This window comes from Schistocerca cancellata, unplaced genomic scaffold (assembly GCF_023864275.1).
Source record: "Schistocerca cancellata isolate TAMUIC-IGC-003103 unplaced genomic scaffold, iqSchCanc2.1 HiC_scaffold_826, whole genome shotgun sequence".
NCBI classification, from domain to species: Eukaryota; Metazoa; Arthropoda; class Insecta; order Orthoptera; family Acrididae; genus Schistocerca; species Schistocerca cancellata.
In genome coordinates, this window is record NW_026046837.1 from 193,708 (window position 1) to 208,809 (window position 15,102).

Consider the following 15,102-nt stretch of genomic DNA (forward strand, 5'->3'; position numbering starts at 1 on the left):
GTATAAGGGTGTGTGGCATCATTCAAACACAGCCAAACTGTCACTCTAGCTGTGTATCTCTATCAAAGTGGACATATGTCTTCACCTCGGTGGCGATTAAAACGATTTCGCCCCCGGGTGGGCTCGAACCACCAACCTTTCGGTTAACAGCCGAACGCGCTAGCCGATTGCGCCACGGAGGCCTTGACTTGCGGTCACTCCTGCTCTCTTTATCAATGCAACTCGTATACTTTCTGCAGGCACCTCGCAGAATGGTAGTATCTGCTTACGCCTCTTCACATGGATAACGTGCATGCACACTGTAGCGGAGCTCATTAACGAATGACATCGCCAAGCATGACATTCTACTACAAAATGCATACAAAACAGTGTTCCGCCTACACATTCAGTAAACCTCTGATGCAAGTAGAGCATTCTTTATCGGTTGTAGAACTTCCCCTTCATTCAGTGCACTGCCATTTGTTAGATGCTGCTCGAGCTAGCTCTGCTCTCAGCAGCAACGTTAAAAGAATGAATGCCTTCTGTGAGGGTCGAACTCACGACCCCTGGTTTACGAGACCAGTGCTCTACCACAGAGCTAAGAAGGCCGCAGCTTTGCCTTCGTGAGCTACTCCTGAATTGTCACGTCATCATACTGAATCTTACAGCCCTCGACCAGATATCGGATTTGACACACACATGCTGCTGGGGGTGTCCACCTTACCGTTTTCCAACTCTCTTCACTGTTTCATCCTTACGATCGACGACGAGCGTCAAGCCACCAAAGGTTTGCGGTCTGCGAAAAACTTGACCTAGTGCACAGCTTGTGGGATAGCGTGGCTCTACTGTGAAACGCGCCTTTCGACTCCTCTCTCCGGCTACAGTATGCTGTCGTCCACAGTGGCACTGAAGTTGCCCATTGGGCTTCATGTAAGGCGACTGCACGCCGCTCGGCCAACAGCGGCCTACTGCAGACCGACACTTAAGAGACGCCAAATGCAGATCGACATCGAGAGAGAGGCCCTGTCACATGGCACTCGCGGTGTATACGCTGAAATGAAATGTAAATAATACATCTTTTGTAGTGGTCGTCGCTCTACTGCAATGTCACACGTGCCGAATGAATAGGAAAACAGTAGAACGTCCGCATAGGGCCATGTTTTTACCTCCACTGTCACGTGGCTGAATGTGTATAAGGCTGTGTGGCATCATTCAAACACAGCCAAACTGTCACTCTAGCTGTGTATCTCTATCAAAGTGGACATATGTCTTCACCTCGGTGGCGATTAAAACGATTTCGCCCCCAGGTGGGCTCGAACAACCAACCTTTCGGTTAACAGCCGAACGCGCTAGCCGATTGCGCCACGGAGGCCTTGACTTGCGGTCACTCCTGCTCTCTTTATCAATGCAACTCGTATACTTTCTGCAGGCACCTCGCAGAATGGTAGTATCTGCTTACGCCTCTTCACATGGATAACGTGCATGCACACTGTAGCGGAGCTCATTAACGAATGACATCGCCAAGCATGACATTCTACTACAAAATGCATACAAAACAGTGTTCCGCCTACACATTCAGTAAACCTCTGATGCAAGTAGAGCATTCTTTATCGGTTGTAGAACTTCCCCTTCATTCAGTGCACTGCCATTTGTTAGATGCTGCTCGAGCTAGCTCTGCTCAAGCAGCAACGTTAAAAAACTGAATGCCTTCTGTGAGGGTCGAACTCACGACCCCTGGTTCACGAGACCAGTGCTCTACCACTGAGCTAAGAAGGCCGCAGCTTTGCCTTCGTGAGCTACTCCCGAATTGTCACGTCATCATACTGAATCTTACAGCCCTCGACCAGATATCGGATTTGACACACACATGCTGCTGGGGGTGTCCACCTTACCGTTTTCCAAGTCTCTTCACTGTTTCACCCTTACGATCGACGACGAGCGTCAAGCCACCAAAGGTTTGCGGTCTGCGAAAAACTTGACCTAGTGCACAGCTTGTGGGATAGCGTGGCTCTACTGTGAAACGCGCCTTTCGACTCCTCTCTCCGGCTACAGTATGCTGTCGTCCACAGTGGCACTGAAGTTGCCCATTGGGCTTCATGTAAGGCGACTGCACGCCGCTCGGCCAACAGCGGCCTACTGCAGACCGACACTTAAGAGACGCCAAATGCAGATCGACATCGAGAGAGAGGCCCTGTCACATGGCACTCGCGGTGTATACGCTGAAATGAAATGTAAATAATACATCTTTTGTAGTGGTCGTCGCTCTACTGCAATGTCACACGTGCCGAATGAATAGGAAAACAGTAGAACGTCCGCATAGGGCCATGTTTTTACCTCCACTGTCACGTGGCTGAATGTGTATAAGGGTGTGTGGCATCATTCAAACACAGCCAAACTGTCACTCTAGCTGTGTATCTCTATCAAAGTGGACATATGTCTTCACCTCGGTGGCGATTAAAACGATTTCGCCCCCGGGTGGGCTCGAACCACCAACCTTTCGGTTAACAGCCGAACGCGCTAGCCGATTGCGCCACGGAGGCCTTGACTTGCTGTCACTCCTGCTCTCTTTATCAATGCAACTCGTATACTTTCTGCAGGCACCTCGCAGAATGGTAGTATCTGCTTACGCCTCTTCACATGGATAACGTGCATGCACACTGTAGCGGAGCTCATTAACGAATGACATCGCCAAGCATGACATTCTACTACAAAATGCATACAAAACAGTGTTCCGCCTACACATTCAGTAAACCTCTGATGCAAGTAGAGCATTCTTTATCGGTTGTAGAACTTCCCCTTCATTCAGTGCACTGCCATTTGTTAGATGCTGCTCGAGCTAGCTCTGCTCTCAGCAGCAACGTTAAAAAAATGAATGCCTTCTGTGAGGGTCGAACTCACGACCCCTGGTTTACGAGACCAGTGCTCTACCACAGAGCTAAGAAGGCCGCAGCTTTGCCTTCCTGAGCTACTCCCGAATTGTCACGTCATCATACTGAATCTTACAGCCCTCGACCAGATATCGGATTTGACACACACATGCTGCTGGGGGTGTCCACCTTACCGTTTTCCAACTCTCTTCACTGTTTCACCCTTACGATCGACGACGAGCGTCAAGCCACCAAAGGTTTGCGGTCTGCGAAAAACTTGACCTAGTGCACAGCTTGTGGGATAGCGTGGCTCTACTGTGAAACGCGCCTTTCGACTCCTCTCTCCGGCTACAGTATGCTGTCGTCCACAGTGGCACTGAAGTTGCCCATTGGGCTTCATGTAAGGCGACTGCACGCCGCTCGGCCAACAGCGGCCTACTGCAGACCGACACTTAAGAGACGCCAAATGCAGATCGACATCGAGAGAGAGGCCCTGTCACATGGCACTCGCGGTGTATACGCTGAAATGAAATGTAAATAATACATCTTTTGTAGTGGTCGTCGCTCTACTGCAATGTCACACGTGCCGAATGAATAGGAAAACAGTAGAACGTCCGCATAGGGCCATGTTTTTACCTCCACTGTCACGTGGCTGAATGTGTATAAGGGTGTGTGGCATCATTCAAACACAGCCAAACTGTCACTCTAGCTGTGTATCTCTATCAAAGTGGACATATGTCTTCACCTCGGTGGCGATTAAAACGATTTCGCCCCCGGGTGGGCTCGAACCACCAACCTTTCGGTTAACAGCCGAACGCGCTAGCCGATTGCGCCACGGAGGCCTTGACTTGCGGTCACTCCTGCTCTCTTTATCAATGCAACTCGTATACTTTCTGCAGGCACCTCGCAGAATGGTAGTATCTGCTTACGCCTCTTCACATGGATAACGTGCATGCACACTGTAGCGGAGCTCATTAAAGAATGACATCGCCAAGCATGACATTCTACTACAAAATGCATACAAAACAGTGTTCCGCCTACACATTCAGTAAACCTCTGATGCAAGTAGAGCATTCTTTATCGGTTGTAGAACTTCCCCTTCATTCAGTGCACTGCCATTTGTTAGATGCTGCTCGAGCTAGCTCTGCTCTCAGCAGCAACGTTAAAAGAATGAATGCCTTCTGTGAGGGTCGAACTCACGACCCCTGGTTTACGAGACCAGTGCTCTACCACAGAGCTAAGAAGGCCGCAGCTTTGCCTTCGTGAGCTACTCCCGAATTGTCACGTCATCATACTGAATCTTACAGCCCTCGACCAGATATCGGATTTGACACACACATGCTGCTGGGGGTGTCCACCTTACCGTTTTCCAACTCTCTTCACTGTTTCATCCTTACGATCGACGACGAGCGTCAAGCCACTGCACGCCGCTCGGCCAACAGCGGCCTACTGCAGACCGACACTTAAGAGACGCCAAATGCAGATCGACATCGAGAGAGAGGCCCTGTCACATGGCACTCGCGGTGTATACGCTGAAATGAAATGTAAATAATACATCTTTTGTAGTGGTCGTCGCTCTACTGCAATGTCACACGTGCCGAATGAATAGGAAAACAGTAGAACGTCCGCATAGGGCCATGTTTTTACCTCCACTGTCACGTGGCTGAATGTGTATAAGGGTGTGTGGCATCATTCAAACACAGCCAAACTGTCACTCTAGCTGTGTATCTCTATCAAAGTGGACATATGTCTTCACCTCGGTGGCGATTAAAACGATTTCGCCCCCGGGTGGGCTCGAACCACCAACCTTTCGGTTAACAGCCGAACGCGCTAGCCGATTGCGCCACGGAGGCCTTGACTTGCGGTCACTCCTGCTCTCTTTATCAATGCAACTCGTATACTTTCTGCAGGCACCTCGCAGAATGGTAGTATCTGCTTACGCCTCTTCACATGGATAACGTGCATGCACACTGTAGCGGAGCTCATTAACGAATGACATCGCCAAGCATGACATTCTACTACAAAATGCATACAAAACAGTGTTCCGCCTACACATTCAGTAAACCTCTGATGCAAGTAGAGCATTCTTTATCGGTTGTAGAACTTCCCCTTCATTCAGTGCACTGCCATTTGTTAGATGCTGCTCGAGCTAGCTCTGCTCTCAGCAGCAACGTTAAAAAAATGAATGCCTTCTGTGAGGGTCGAACTCACGACCCCTGGTTTACGAGACCAGTGCTCTACCACAGAGCTAAGAAGGCCGCAGCTTTGCCTTCCTGAGCTACTCCCGAATTGTCACGTCATCATACTGAATCTTACAGCCCTCGACCAGATATCGGATTTGACACACACATGCTGCTGGGGGTGTCCACCTTACCGTTTTCCAACTCTCTTCACTGTTTCACCCTTACGATCGACGACGAGCGTCAAGCCACCAAAGGTTTGCGGTCTGCGAAAAACTTGACCTAGTGCACAGCTTGTGGGATAGCGTGGCTCTACTGTGAAACGCGCCTTTCGACTCCTCTCTCCGGCTACAGTATGCTGTCGTCCACAGTGGCACTGAAGTTGCCCATTGGGCTTCATGTAAGGCGACTGCACGCCGCTCGGCCAACAGCGGCCTACTGCAGACCGACACTTAAGAGACGCCAAATGCAGATCGACATCGAGAGAGAGGCCCTGTCACATGGCACTCGCGGTGTATACGCTGAAATGAAATGTAAATAATACATCTTTTGTAGTGGTCGTCGCTCTACTGCAATGTCACACGTGCCGAATGAATAGGAAAACAGTAGAACGTCCGCATAGGGCCATGTTTTTACCTCCACTGTCACGTGGCTGAATGTGTATAAGGGTGTGTGGCATCATTCAAACACAGCCAAACTGTCACTCTAGCTGTGTATCTCTATCAAAGTGGACATATGTCTTCACCTCGGTGGCGATTAAAACGATTTCGCCCCCGGGTGGGCTCGAACCACCAACCTTTCGGTTAACAGCCGAACGCGCTAGCCGATTGCGCCACGGAGGCCTTGACTTGCGGTCACTCCTGCTCTCTTTATCAATGCAACTCGTATACTTTCTGCAGGCACCTCGCAGAATGGTAGTATCTGCTTACGCCTCTTCACATGGATAACGTGCATGCACACTGTAGCGGAGCTCATTAACGAATGACATCGCCAAGCATGACATTCTACTACAAAATGCATACAAAACAGTGTTCCGCCTACACATTCAGTAAACCTCTGATGCAAGTAGAGCATTCTTTATCGGTTGTAGAACTTCCCCTTCATTCAGTGCACTGCCATTTGTTAGATGCTGCTCGAGCTAGCTCTGCTCTCAGCAGCAACGTTAAAAGAATGAATGCCTTCTGTGAGGGTCGAACTCACGACCCCTGGTTTACGAGACCAGTGCTCTACCACAGAGCTAAGAAGGCCGCAGCTTTGCCTTCGTGAGCTACTCCTGAATTGTCACGTCATCATACTGAATCTTACAGCCCTCGACCAGATATCGGATTTGACACACACATGCTGCTGGGGGTGTCCACCTTACCGTTTTCCAACTCTCTTCACTGTTTCATCCTTACGATCGACGACGAGCGTCAAGCCACCAAAGGTTTGCGGTCTGCGAAAAACTTGACCTAGTGCACAGCTTGTGGGATAGCGTGGCTCTACTGTGAAACGCGCCTTTCGACTCCTCTCTCCGGCTACAGTATGCTGTCGTCCACAGTGGCACTGAAGTTGCCCATTGGGCTTCATGTAAGGCGACTGCACGCCGCTCGGCCAACAGCGGCCTACTGCAGACCGACACTTAAGAGACGCCAAATGCAGATCGACATCGAGAGAGAGGCCCTGTCACATGGCACTCGCGGTGTATACGCTGAAATGAAATGTAAATAATACATCTTTTGTAGTGGTCGTCGCTCTACTGCAATGTCACACGTGCCGAATGAATAGGAAAACAGTAGAACGTCCGCATAGGGCCATGTTTTTACCTCCACTGTCACGTGGCTGAATGTGTATAAGGCTGTGTGGCATCATTCAAACACAGCCAAACTGTCACTCTAGCTGTGTATCTCTATCAAAGTGGACATATGTCTTCACCTCGGTGGCGATTAAAACGATTTCGCCCCCAGGTGGGCTCGAACAACCAACCTTTCGGTTAACAGCCGAACGCGCTAGCCGATTGCGCCACGGAGGCCTTGACTTGCGGTCACTCCTGCTCTCTTTATCAATGCAACTCGTATACTTTCTGCAGGCACCTCGCAGAATGGTAGTATCTGCTTACGCCTCTTCACATGGATAACGTGCATGCACACTGTAGCGGAGCTCATTAACGAATGACATCGCCAAGCATGACATTCTACTACAAAATGCATACAAAACATTGTTCCGCCTACACATTCAGTAAACCTCTGATGCAAGTAGAGAATTCTTTATCGGTTGTAGATCTTCCCCTTCATTCAGTGCACTGCCATTTGTTAGATGCTGCTCGAGCTAGCTCTGCTCTCAGCAGCAACGTTAAAAAATGAATGCCTTCTGTGAGGGTCGAACTCACGACCCCTGGTTTACGAGACCAGTGCTCTACCACAGAGCTAAGAAGGCCGCAGCTTTGCCTTCCTGAGCTACTCCCGAATTGTCACGTCATCATACTGAATCTTACAGCCCTCGACCAGATATCGGATTTGACACACACATGCTGCTGGGGGTGTCCACCTTACCGTTTTCCAACTCTCTTCACTGTTTCACCCTTACGATCGACGACGAGCGTCAAGCCACCAAAGGTTTGCGGTCTGCGAAAAACTTGACCTAGTGCACAGCTTGTGGGATAGCGTGGCTCTACTGTGAAACGCGCCTTTCGACTCCTCTCTCCGGCTACAGTATGCTGTCGTCCACAGTGGCACTGAAGTTGCCCATTGGGCTTCATGTAAGGCGACTGCACGCCGCTCGGCCAACAGCGGCCTACTGCAGACCGACACTTAAGAGACGCCAAATGCAGATCGACATCGAGAGAGAGGCCCTGTCACATGGCACTCGCGGTGTATACGCTGAAATGAAATGTAAATAATACATCTTTTGTAGTGGTCGTCGCTCTACTGCAATGTCACACGTGCCGAATGAATAGGAAAACAGTAGAACGTCCGCATAGGGCCATGTTTTTACCTCCACTGTCACGTGGCTGAATGTGTATAAGGGTGTGTGGCATCATTCAAACACAGCCAAACTGTCACTCTAGCTGTGTATCTCTATCAAAGTGGACATATGTCTTCACCTCGGTGGCGATTAAAACGATTTCGCCCCCGGGTGGGCTCGAACCACCAACCTTTCGGTTAACAGCCGAACGCGCTAGCCGATTGCGCCACGGAGGCCTTGACTTGCGGTCACTCCTGCTCTCTTTATCAATGCAACTCGTATACTTTCTGCAGGCACCTCGCAGAATGGTAGTATCTGCTTACGCCTCTTCACATGGATAACGTGCATGCACACTGTAGCGGAGCTCATTAACGAATGACATCGCCAAGCATGACATTCTACTACAAAATGCATACAAAACAGTGTTCCGCCTACACATTCAGTAAACCTCTGATGCAAGTAGAGCATTCTTTATCGGTTGTAGAACTTCCCCTTCATTCAGTGCACTGCCATTTGTTAGATGCTGCTCGAGCTAGCTCTGCTCTCAGCAGCAACGTTAAAAGAATGAATGCCTTCTGTGAGGGTCGAACTCACGACCCCTGGTTTACGAGACCAGTGCTCTACCACAGAGCTAAGAAGGCCGCAGCTTTGCCTTCGTGAGCTACTCCCGAATTGTCACGTCATCATACTGAATCTTACAGCCCTCGACCAGATATCGGATTTGACACACACATGCTGCTGGGGGTGTCCACCTTACCGTTTTCCAACTCTCTTCACTGTTTCATCCTTACGATCGACGACGAGCGTCAAGCCACCAAAGGTTTGCGGTCTGCGAAAAACTTGACCTAGTGCACAGCTTGTGGGATAGCGTGGCTCTACTGTGAAACGCGCCTTTCGACTCCTCTCTCCGGCTACAGTATGCTGTCGTCCACAGTGGCACTGAAGTTGCCCATTGGGCTTCATGTAAGGCGACTGCACGCCGCTCGGCCAACAGCGGCCTACTGCAGACCGACACTTAAGAGACGCCAAATGCAGATCGACATCGAGAGAGAGGCCCTGTCACATGGCACTCGCGGTGTATACGCTGAAATGAAATGTAAATAATACATCTTTTGTAGTGGTCGTCGCTCTACTGCAATGTCACACGTGCCGAATGAATAGGAAAACAGTAGAACGTCCGCATAGGGCCATGTTTTTACCTCCACTGTCACGTGGCTGAATGTGTATAAGGGTGTGTGGCATCATTCAAACACAGCCAAACTGTCACTCTAGCTGTGTATCTCTATCAAAGTGGACATATGTCTTCACCTCGGTGGCGATTAAAACGATTTCGCCCCCAGGTGGGCTCGAACAACCAACCTTTCGGTTAACAGCCGAACGCGCTAGCCGATTGCGCCACGGAGGCCTTGACTTGCGGTCACTCCTGCTCTCTTTATCAATGCAACTCGTATACTTTCTGCAGGCACCTCGCAGAATGGTAGTATCTGCTTACGCCTCTTCACATGGATAACGTGCATGCACACTGTAGCGGAGCTCATTAACGAATGACATCGCCAAGCATGACATTCTACTACAAAATGCATACAAAACAGTGTTCCGCCTACACATTCAGTAAACCTCTGATGCAAGTAGAGCATTCTTTATCGGTTGTAGAACTTCCCCTTCATTCAGTGCACTGCCATTTGTTAGATGCTGCTCGAGCTAGCTCTGCTCAAGCAGCAACGTTAAAAAACTGAATGCCTTCTGTGAGGGTCGAACTCACGACCCCTGGTTCACGAGACCAGTGCTCTACCACTGAGCTAAGAAGGCCGCAGCTTTGCCTTCGTGAGCTACTCCCGAATTGTCACGTCATCATACTGAATCTTACAGCCCTCGACCAGATATCGGATTTGACACACACATGCTGCTGGGGGTGTCCACCTTACCGTTTTCCAAGTCTCTTCACTGTTTCACCCTTACGATCGACGACGAGCGTCAAGCCACCAAAGGTTTGCGGTCTGCGAAAAACTTGACCTAGTGCACAGCTTGTGGGATAGCGTGGCTCTACTGTGAAACGCGCCTTTCGACTCCTCTCTCCGGCTACAGTATGCTGTCGTCCACAGTGACACTGAAGTTGCCCATTGGGCTTCATGTAAGGCGACTGCACGCCGCTCGGCCAACAGCGGCCTACTGCAGACCGACACTTAAGAGACGCCAAATGCAGATCGACATCGAGAGAGAGGCCCTGTCACATGGCACTCGCGGTGTATACGCTGAAATGAAATGTAAATAATACATCTTTTGTAGTGGTCGTCGCTCTACTGCAATGTCACACGTGCCGAATGAATAGGAAAACAGTAGAACGTCCGCATAGGGCCATGTTTTTACCTCCACTGTCACGTGGCTGAATGTGTATAAGGGTGTGTGGCATCATTCAAACACAGCCAAACTGTCACTCTAGCTGTGTATCTCTATCAAAGTGGACATATGTCTTCACCTCGGTGGCGATTAAAACGATTTCGCCCCCGGGTGGGCTCGAACCACCAACCTTTCGGTTAACAGCCGAACGCGCTAGCCGATTGCGCCACGGAGGCCTTGACTTGCGGTCACTCCTGCTCTCTTTATCAATGCAACTCGTATACTTTCTGCAGGCACCTCGCAGAATGGTAGTATCTGCTTACGCCTCTTCACATGGATAACGTGCATGCACACTGTAGCGGAGCTCATTAACGAATGACATCGCCAAGCATGACATTCTACTACAAAATGCATACAAAACAGTGTTCCGCCTACACATTCAGTAAACCTCTGATGCAAGTAGAGCATTCTTTATCGGTTGTAGAACTTCCCCTTCATTCAGTGCACTGCCATTTGTTAGATGCTGCTCGAGCTAGCTCTGCTCTCAGCAGCAACGTTAAAAAAATGAATGCCTTCTGTGAGGGTCGAACTCACGACCCCTGGTTTACGAGACCAGTGCTCTACCACAGAGCTAAGAAGGCCGCAGCTTTGCCTTCCTGAGCTACTCCCGAATTGTCACGTCATCATACTGAATCTTACAGCCCTCGACCAGATATCGGATTTGACACACACATGCTGCTGGGGGTGTCCACCTTACCGTTTTCCAACTCTCTTCACTGTTTCATCCTTACGATCGACGACGAGCGTCAAGCCACCAAAGGTTTGCGGTCTGCGAAAAACTTGACCTAGTGCACAGCTTGTGGGATAGCGTGGCTCTACTGTGAAACGCGCCTTTCGACTCCTCTCTCCGGCTACAGTATGCTGTCGTCCACAGTGGCACTGAAGTTGCCCATTGGGCTTCATGTAAGGCGACTGCACGCCGCTCGGCCAACAGCGGCCTACTGCAGACCGACACTTAAGAGACGCCAAATGCAGATCGACATCGAGAGAGAGGCCCTGTCACATGGCACTCGCGGTGTATACGCTGAAATGAAATGTAAATAATACATCTTTTGTAGTGGTCGTCGCTCTACTGCAATGTCACACGTGCCGAATGAATAGGAAAACAGTAGAACGTCCGCATAGGGCCATGTTTTTACCTCCACTGTCACGTGGCTGAATGTGTATAAGGGTGTGTGGCATCATTCAAACACAGCCAAACTGTCACTCTAGCTGTGTATCTCTATCAAAGTGGACATATGTCTTCACCTCGGTGGCGATTAAAACGATTTCGCCCCCGGGTGGGCTCGAACCACCAACCTTTCGGTTAACAGCCGAACGCGCTAGCCGATTGCGCCACGGAGGCCTTGACTTGCGGTCACTCCTGCTCTCTTTATCAATGCAACTCGTATACTTTCTGCAGGCACCTCGCAGAATGGTAGTATCTGCTTACGCCTCTTCACATGGATAACGTGCATGCACACTGTAGCGGAGCTCATTAACGAATGACATCGCCAAGCATGACATTCTACTACAAAATGCATACAAAACAGTGTTCCGCCTACACATTCAGTAAACCTCTGATGCAAGTAGAGCATTCTTTATCGGTTGTAGAACTTCCCCTTCATTCAGTGCACTGCCATTTGTTAGATGCTGCTCGAGCTAGCTCTGCTCTCAGCAGCAACGTTAAAAAAATGAATGCCTTCTGTGAGGGTCTCACGACCCCTGGTTTACGAGACCAGTGCTCTACCACAGAGCTAAGAAGGCCGCAGCTTTGCCTTCCTGAGCTACTCCCGAATTGTCACGTCATCATACTGAATCTTACAGCCCTCGACCAGATATCGGATTTGACACACACATGCTGCTGGGGGTGTCCACCTTACCGTTTTCCAACTCTCTTCACTGTTTCACCCTTACGATCGACGACGAGCGTCAAGCCACCAAAGGTTTGCGGTCTGCGAAAAACTTGACCTAGTGCACAGCTTGTGGGATAGCGTGGCTCTACTGTGAAACGCGCCTTTCGACTCCTCTCTCCGGCTACAGTATGCTGTCGTCCACAGTGGCACTGAAGTTGCCCATTGGGCTTCATGTAAGGCGACTGCACGCCGCTCGGCCAACAGCGGCCTACTGCAGACCGACACTTAAGAGACGCCAAATGCAGATCGACATCGAGAGAGAGGCCCTGTCACATGGCACTCGCGGTGTATACGCTGAAATGAAATGTAAATAATACATCTTTTGTAGTGGTCGTCGCTCTACTGCAATGTCACACGTGCCGAATGAATAGGAAAACAGTAGAACGTCCGCATAGGGCCATGTTTTTACCTCCACTGTCACGTGGCTGAATGTGTATAAGGGTGTGTGGCATCATTCAAACACAGCCAAACTGTCACTCTAGCTGTGTATCTCTATCAAAGTGGACATATGTCTTCACCTCGGTGGCGATTAAAACGATTTCGCCCCCGGGTGGGCTCGAACCACCAACCTTTCGGTTAACAGCCGAACGCGCTAGCCGATTGCGCCACGGAGGCCTTGACTTGCGGTCACTCCTGCTCTCTTTATCAATGCAACTCGTATACTTTCTGCAGGCACCTCGCAGAATGGTAGTATCTGCTTACGCCTCTTCACATGGATAACGTGCATGCACACTGTAGCGGAGCTCATTAACGAATGACATCGCCAAGCATGACATTCTACTACAAAATGCATACAAAACAGTGTTCCGCCTACACATTCAGTAAACCTCTGATGCAAGTAGAGCATTCTTTATCGGTTGTAGAACTTCCCCTTCATTCAGTGCACTGCCATTTGTTAGATGCTGCTCGAGCTAGCTCTGCTCTCAGCAGCAACGTTAAAAGAATGAATGCCTTCTGTGAGGGTCGAACTCACGACCCCTGGTTTACGAGACCAGTGCTCTACCACAGAGCTAAGAAGGCCGCAGCTTTGCCTTCGTGAGCTACTCCCGAATTGTCACGTCATCATACTGAATCTTACAGCCCTCGACCAGATATCGGATTTGACACACACATGCTGCTGGGGGTGTCCACCTTACCGTTTTCCAACTCTCTTCACTGTTTCATCCTTACGATCGACGACGAGCGTCAAGCCACCAAAGGTTTGCGGTCTGCGAAAAACTTGACCTAGTGCACAGCTTGTGGGATAGCGTGGCTCTACTGTGAAACGCGCCTTTCGACTCCTCTCTCCGGCTACAGTATGCTGTCGTCCACAGTGGCACTGAAGTTGCCCATTGGGCTTCATGTAAGGCGACTGCACGCCGCTCGGCCAACAGCGGCCTACTGCAGACCGACACTTAAGAGACGCCAAATGCAGATCGACATCGAGAGAGAGGCCCTGTCACATGGCACTCGCGGTGTATACGCTGAAATGAAATGTAAATAATACATCTTTTGTAGTGGTCGTCGCTCTACTGCAATGTCACACGTGCCGAATGAATAGGAAAACAGTAGAACGTCCGCATAGGGCCATGTTTTTACCTCCACTGTCACGTGGCTGAATGTGTATAAGGGTGTGTGGCATCATTCAAACACAGCCAAACTGTCACTCTAGCTGTGTATCTCTATCAAAGTGGACATATGTCTTCACCTCGGTGGCGATTAAAACGATTTCGCCCCCGGGTGGGCTCGAACCACCAACCTTTCGGTTAACAGCCGAACGCGCTAGCCGATTGCGCCACGGAGGCCTTGACTTGCGGTCACTCCTGCTCTCTTTATCAATGCAACTCGTATACTTTCTGCAGGCACCTCGCAGAATGGTAGTATCTGCTTACGCCTCTTCACATGGATAACGTGCATGCACACTGTAGCGGAGCTCATTAACGAATGACATCGCCAAGCATGACATTCTACTACAAAATGCATACAAAACAGTGTTCCGCCTACACATTCAGTAAACCTCTGATGCAAGTAGAGCATTCTTTATCGGTTGTAGAACTTCCCCTTCATTCAGTGCACTGCCATTTGTTAGATGCTGCTCGAGCTAGCTCTGCTCTCAGCAGCAACGTTAAAAGAATGAATGCCTTCTGTGAGGGTCGAACTCACGACCCCTGGTTTACGAGACCAGTGCTCTACCACAGAGCTAAGAAGGCCGCAGCTTTGCCTTCGTGAGCTACTCCCGAATTGTCACGTCATCATACTGAATCTTACAGCCCTCGACCAGATATCGGATTTGACACACACATGCTGCTGGGGGTGTCCACCTTACCGTTTTCCAACTCTCTTCACTGTTTCATCCTTACGATCGACGACGAGCGTCAAGCCACCAAAGGTTTGCGGTCTGCGAAAAACTTGACCTAGTGCACAGCTTGTGGGATAGCGTGGCTCTACTGTGAAACGCGCCTTTCGACTCCTCTCTCCGGCTACAGTATGCTGTCGTCCACAGTGGCACTGAAGTTGCCCATTGGGCTTCATGTAAGGCGACTGCACGCCGCTCGGCCAACAGCGGCCTACTGCAGACCGACACTTAAGAGACGCCAAATGCAGATCGACATCGAGAGAGAGGCCCTGTCACATGGCACTCGCGGTGTATACGCTGAAATGAAATGTAAATAATACATCTTTTGTAGTGGTCGTCGCTCTACTGCAATGTCACACGTGCCGAATGAATAGGAAAACAGTAGAACGTCCGCATAGGGCCATGTTTTTACCTCCACTGTCACGTGGCTGAATGTGTATAAGGGTGTGTGGCATCATTCAAACACAGCCAAACTGTCACTCTAGCTGTGTATCTCTATCAAAGTG

At 50.0% G+C, this 15,102-nt stretch overlaps 25 non-coding genes across 25 annotated transcripts; all 25 read right to left on the reverse strand.

The window, feature by feature from the left end:
- Window positions 1-108: 108 nt before the first annotated feature.
- On the reverse strand, window positions 109-182 carry Trnan-guu (transfer RNA asparagine (anticodon GUU)). The gene has a single exon. It is a non-coding gene; the product is annotated as a tRNA-Asn (tRNA).
- Window positions 183-515: 333 nt separating this feature from the next.
- On the reverse strand, window positions 516-587 carry Trnat-cgu (transfer RNA threonine (anticodon CGU)). Its single transcript has one exon. It is a non-coding gene; the product is annotated as a tRNA-Thr (tRNA).
- Window positions 588-1,277: 690 nt separating this feature from the next.
- Trnan-guu (transfer RNA asparagine (anticodon GUU)) lies at window positions 1,278-1,351 on the reverse strand. The gene has a single exon. It is a non-coding gene; the product is annotated as a tRNA-Asn (tRNA).
- Window positions 1,352-1,683: 332 nt separating this feature from the next.
- On the reverse strand, window positions 1,684-1,755 carry Trnat-cgu (transfer RNA threonine (anticodon CGU)). Its single transcript has one exon. It is a non-coding gene; the product is annotated as a tRNA-Thr (tRNA).
- A 690-nt stretch (window positions 1,756-2,445) lies between these two features.
- On the reverse strand, window positions 2,446-2,519 carry Trnan-guu (transfer RNA asparagine (anticodon GUU)). The gene has a single exon. It is a non-coding gene; the product is annotated as a tRNA-Asn (tRNA).
- A 333-nt stretch (window positions 2,520-2,852) lies between these two features.
- On the reverse strand, window positions 2,853-2,924 carry Trnat-cgu (transfer RNA threonine (anticodon CGU)). The gene has a single exon. It is a non-coding gene; the product is annotated as a tRNA-Thr (tRNA).
- Window positions 2,925-3,614: 690 nt separating this feature from the next.
- Trnan-guu (transfer RNA asparagine (anticodon GUU)) lies at window positions 3,615-3,688 on the reverse strand. Its single transcript has one exon. It is a non-coding gene; the product is annotated as a tRNA-Asn (tRNA).
- Window positions 3,689-4,021: 333 nt separating this feature from the next.
- Window positions 4,022-4,093, reverse strand: Trnat-cgu (transfer RNA threonine (anticodon CGU)). Its single transcript has one exon. It is a non-coding gene; the product is annotated as a tRNA-Thr (tRNA).
- A 532-nt stretch (window positions 4,094-4,625) lies between these two features.
- Window positions 4,626-4,699, reverse strand: Trnan-guu (transfer RNA asparagine (anticodon GUU)). The gene has a single exon. It is a non-coding gene; the product is annotated as a tRNA-Asn (tRNA).
- A 333-nt stretch (window positions 4,700-5,032) lies between these two features.
- On the reverse strand, window positions 5,033-5,104 carry Trnat-cgu (transfer RNA threonine (anticodon CGU)). Its single transcript has one exon. It is a non-coding gene; the product is annotated as a tRNA-Thr (tRNA).
- A 690-nt stretch (window positions 5,105-5,794) lies between these two features.
- On the reverse strand, window positions 5,795-5,868 carry Trnan-guu (transfer RNA asparagine (anticodon GUU)). The gene has a single exon. It is a non-coding gene; the product is annotated as a tRNA-Asn (tRNA).
- A 333-nt stretch (window positions 5,869-6,201) lies between these two features.
- Trnat-cgu (transfer RNA threonine (anticodon CGU)) lies at window positions 6,202-6,273 on the reverse strand. Its single transcript has one exon. It is a non-coding gene; the product is annotated as a tRNA-Thr (tRNA).
- Window positions 6,274-6,963: 690 nt separating this feature from the next.
- On the reverse strand, window positions 6,964-7,037 carry Trnan-guu (transfer RNA asparagine (anticodon GUU)). The gene has a single exon. It is a non-coding gene; the product is annotated as a tRNA-Asn (tRNA).
- Window positions 7,038-7,369: 332 nt separating this feature from the next.
- On the reverse strand, window positions 7,370-7,441 carry Trnat-cgu (transfer RNA threonine (anticodon CGU)). The gene has a single exon. It is a non-coding gene; the product is annotated as a tRNA-Thr (tRNA).
- Window positions 7,442-8,131: 690 nt separating this feature from the next.
- Window positions 8,132-8,205, reverse strand: Trnan-guu (transfer RNA asparagine (anticodon GUU)). The gene has a single exon. It is a non-coding gene; the product is annotated as a tRNA-Asn (tRNA).
- Window positions 8,206-8,538: 333 nt separating this feature from the next.
- On the reverse strand, window positions 8,539-8,610 carry Trnat-cgu (transfer RNA threonine (anticodon CGU)). Its single transcript has one exon. It is a non-coding gene; the product is annotated as a tRNA-Thr (tRNA).
- A 690-nt stretch (window positions 8,611-9,300) lies between these two features.
- Window positions 9,301-9,374, reverse strand: Trnan-guu (transfer RNA asparagine (anticodon GUU)). The gene has a single exon. It is a non-coding gene; the product is annotated as a tRNA-Asn (tRNA).
- A 332-nt stretch (window positions 9,375-9,706) lies between these two features.
- Window positions 9,707-9,778, reverse strand: Trnat-cgu (transfer RNA threonine (anticodon CGU)). Its single transcript has one exon. It is a non-coding gene; the product is annotated as a tRNA-Thr (tRNA).
- A 690-nt stretch (window positions 9,779-10,468) lies between these two features.
- Trnan-guu (transfer RNA asparagine (anticodon GUU)) lies at window positions 10,469-10,542 on the reverse strand. Its single transcript has one exon. It is a non-coding gene; the product is annotated as a tRNA-Asn (tRNA).
- Window positions 10,543-10,875: 333 nt separating this feature from the next.
- On the reverse strand, window positions 10,876-10,947 carry Trnat-cgu (transfer RNA threonine (anticodon CGU)). Its single transcript has one exon. It is a non-coding gene; the product is annotated as a tRNA-Thr (tRNA).
- A 690-nt stretch (window positions 10,948-11,637) lies between these two features.
- Trnan-guu (transfer RNA asparagine (anticodon GUU)) lies at window positions 11,638-11,711 on the reverse strand. Its single transcript has one exon. It is a non-coding gene; the product is annotated as a tRNA-Asn (tRNA).
- Window positions 11,712-12,802: 1,091 nt separating this feature from the next.
- On the reverse strand, window positions 12,803-12,876 carry Trnan-guu (transfer RNA asparagine (anticodon GUU)). Its single transcript has one exon. It is a non-coding gene; the product is annotated as a tRNA-Asn (tRNA).
- A 333-nt stretch (window positions 12,877-13,209) lies between these two features.
- On the reverse strand, window positions 13,210-13,281 carry Trnat-cgu (transfer RNA threonine (anticodon CGU)). Its single transcript has one exon. It is a non-coding gene; the product is annotated as a tRNA-Thr (tRNA).
- A 690-nt stretch (window positions 13,282-13,971) lies between these two features.
- Window positions 13,972-14,045, reverse strand: Trnan-guu (transfer RNA asparagine (anticodon GUU)). The gene has a single exon. It is a non-coding gene; the product is annotated as a tRNA-Asn (tRNA).
- Window positions 14,046-14,378: 333 nt separating this feature from the next.
- Window positions 14,379-14,450, reverse strand: Trnat-cgu (transfer RNA threonine (anticodon CGU)). Its single transcript has one exon. It is a non-coding gene; the product is annotated as a tRNA-Thr (tRNA).
- Between the last annotated feature and the right edge of the window lie 652 nt (window positions 14,451-15,102).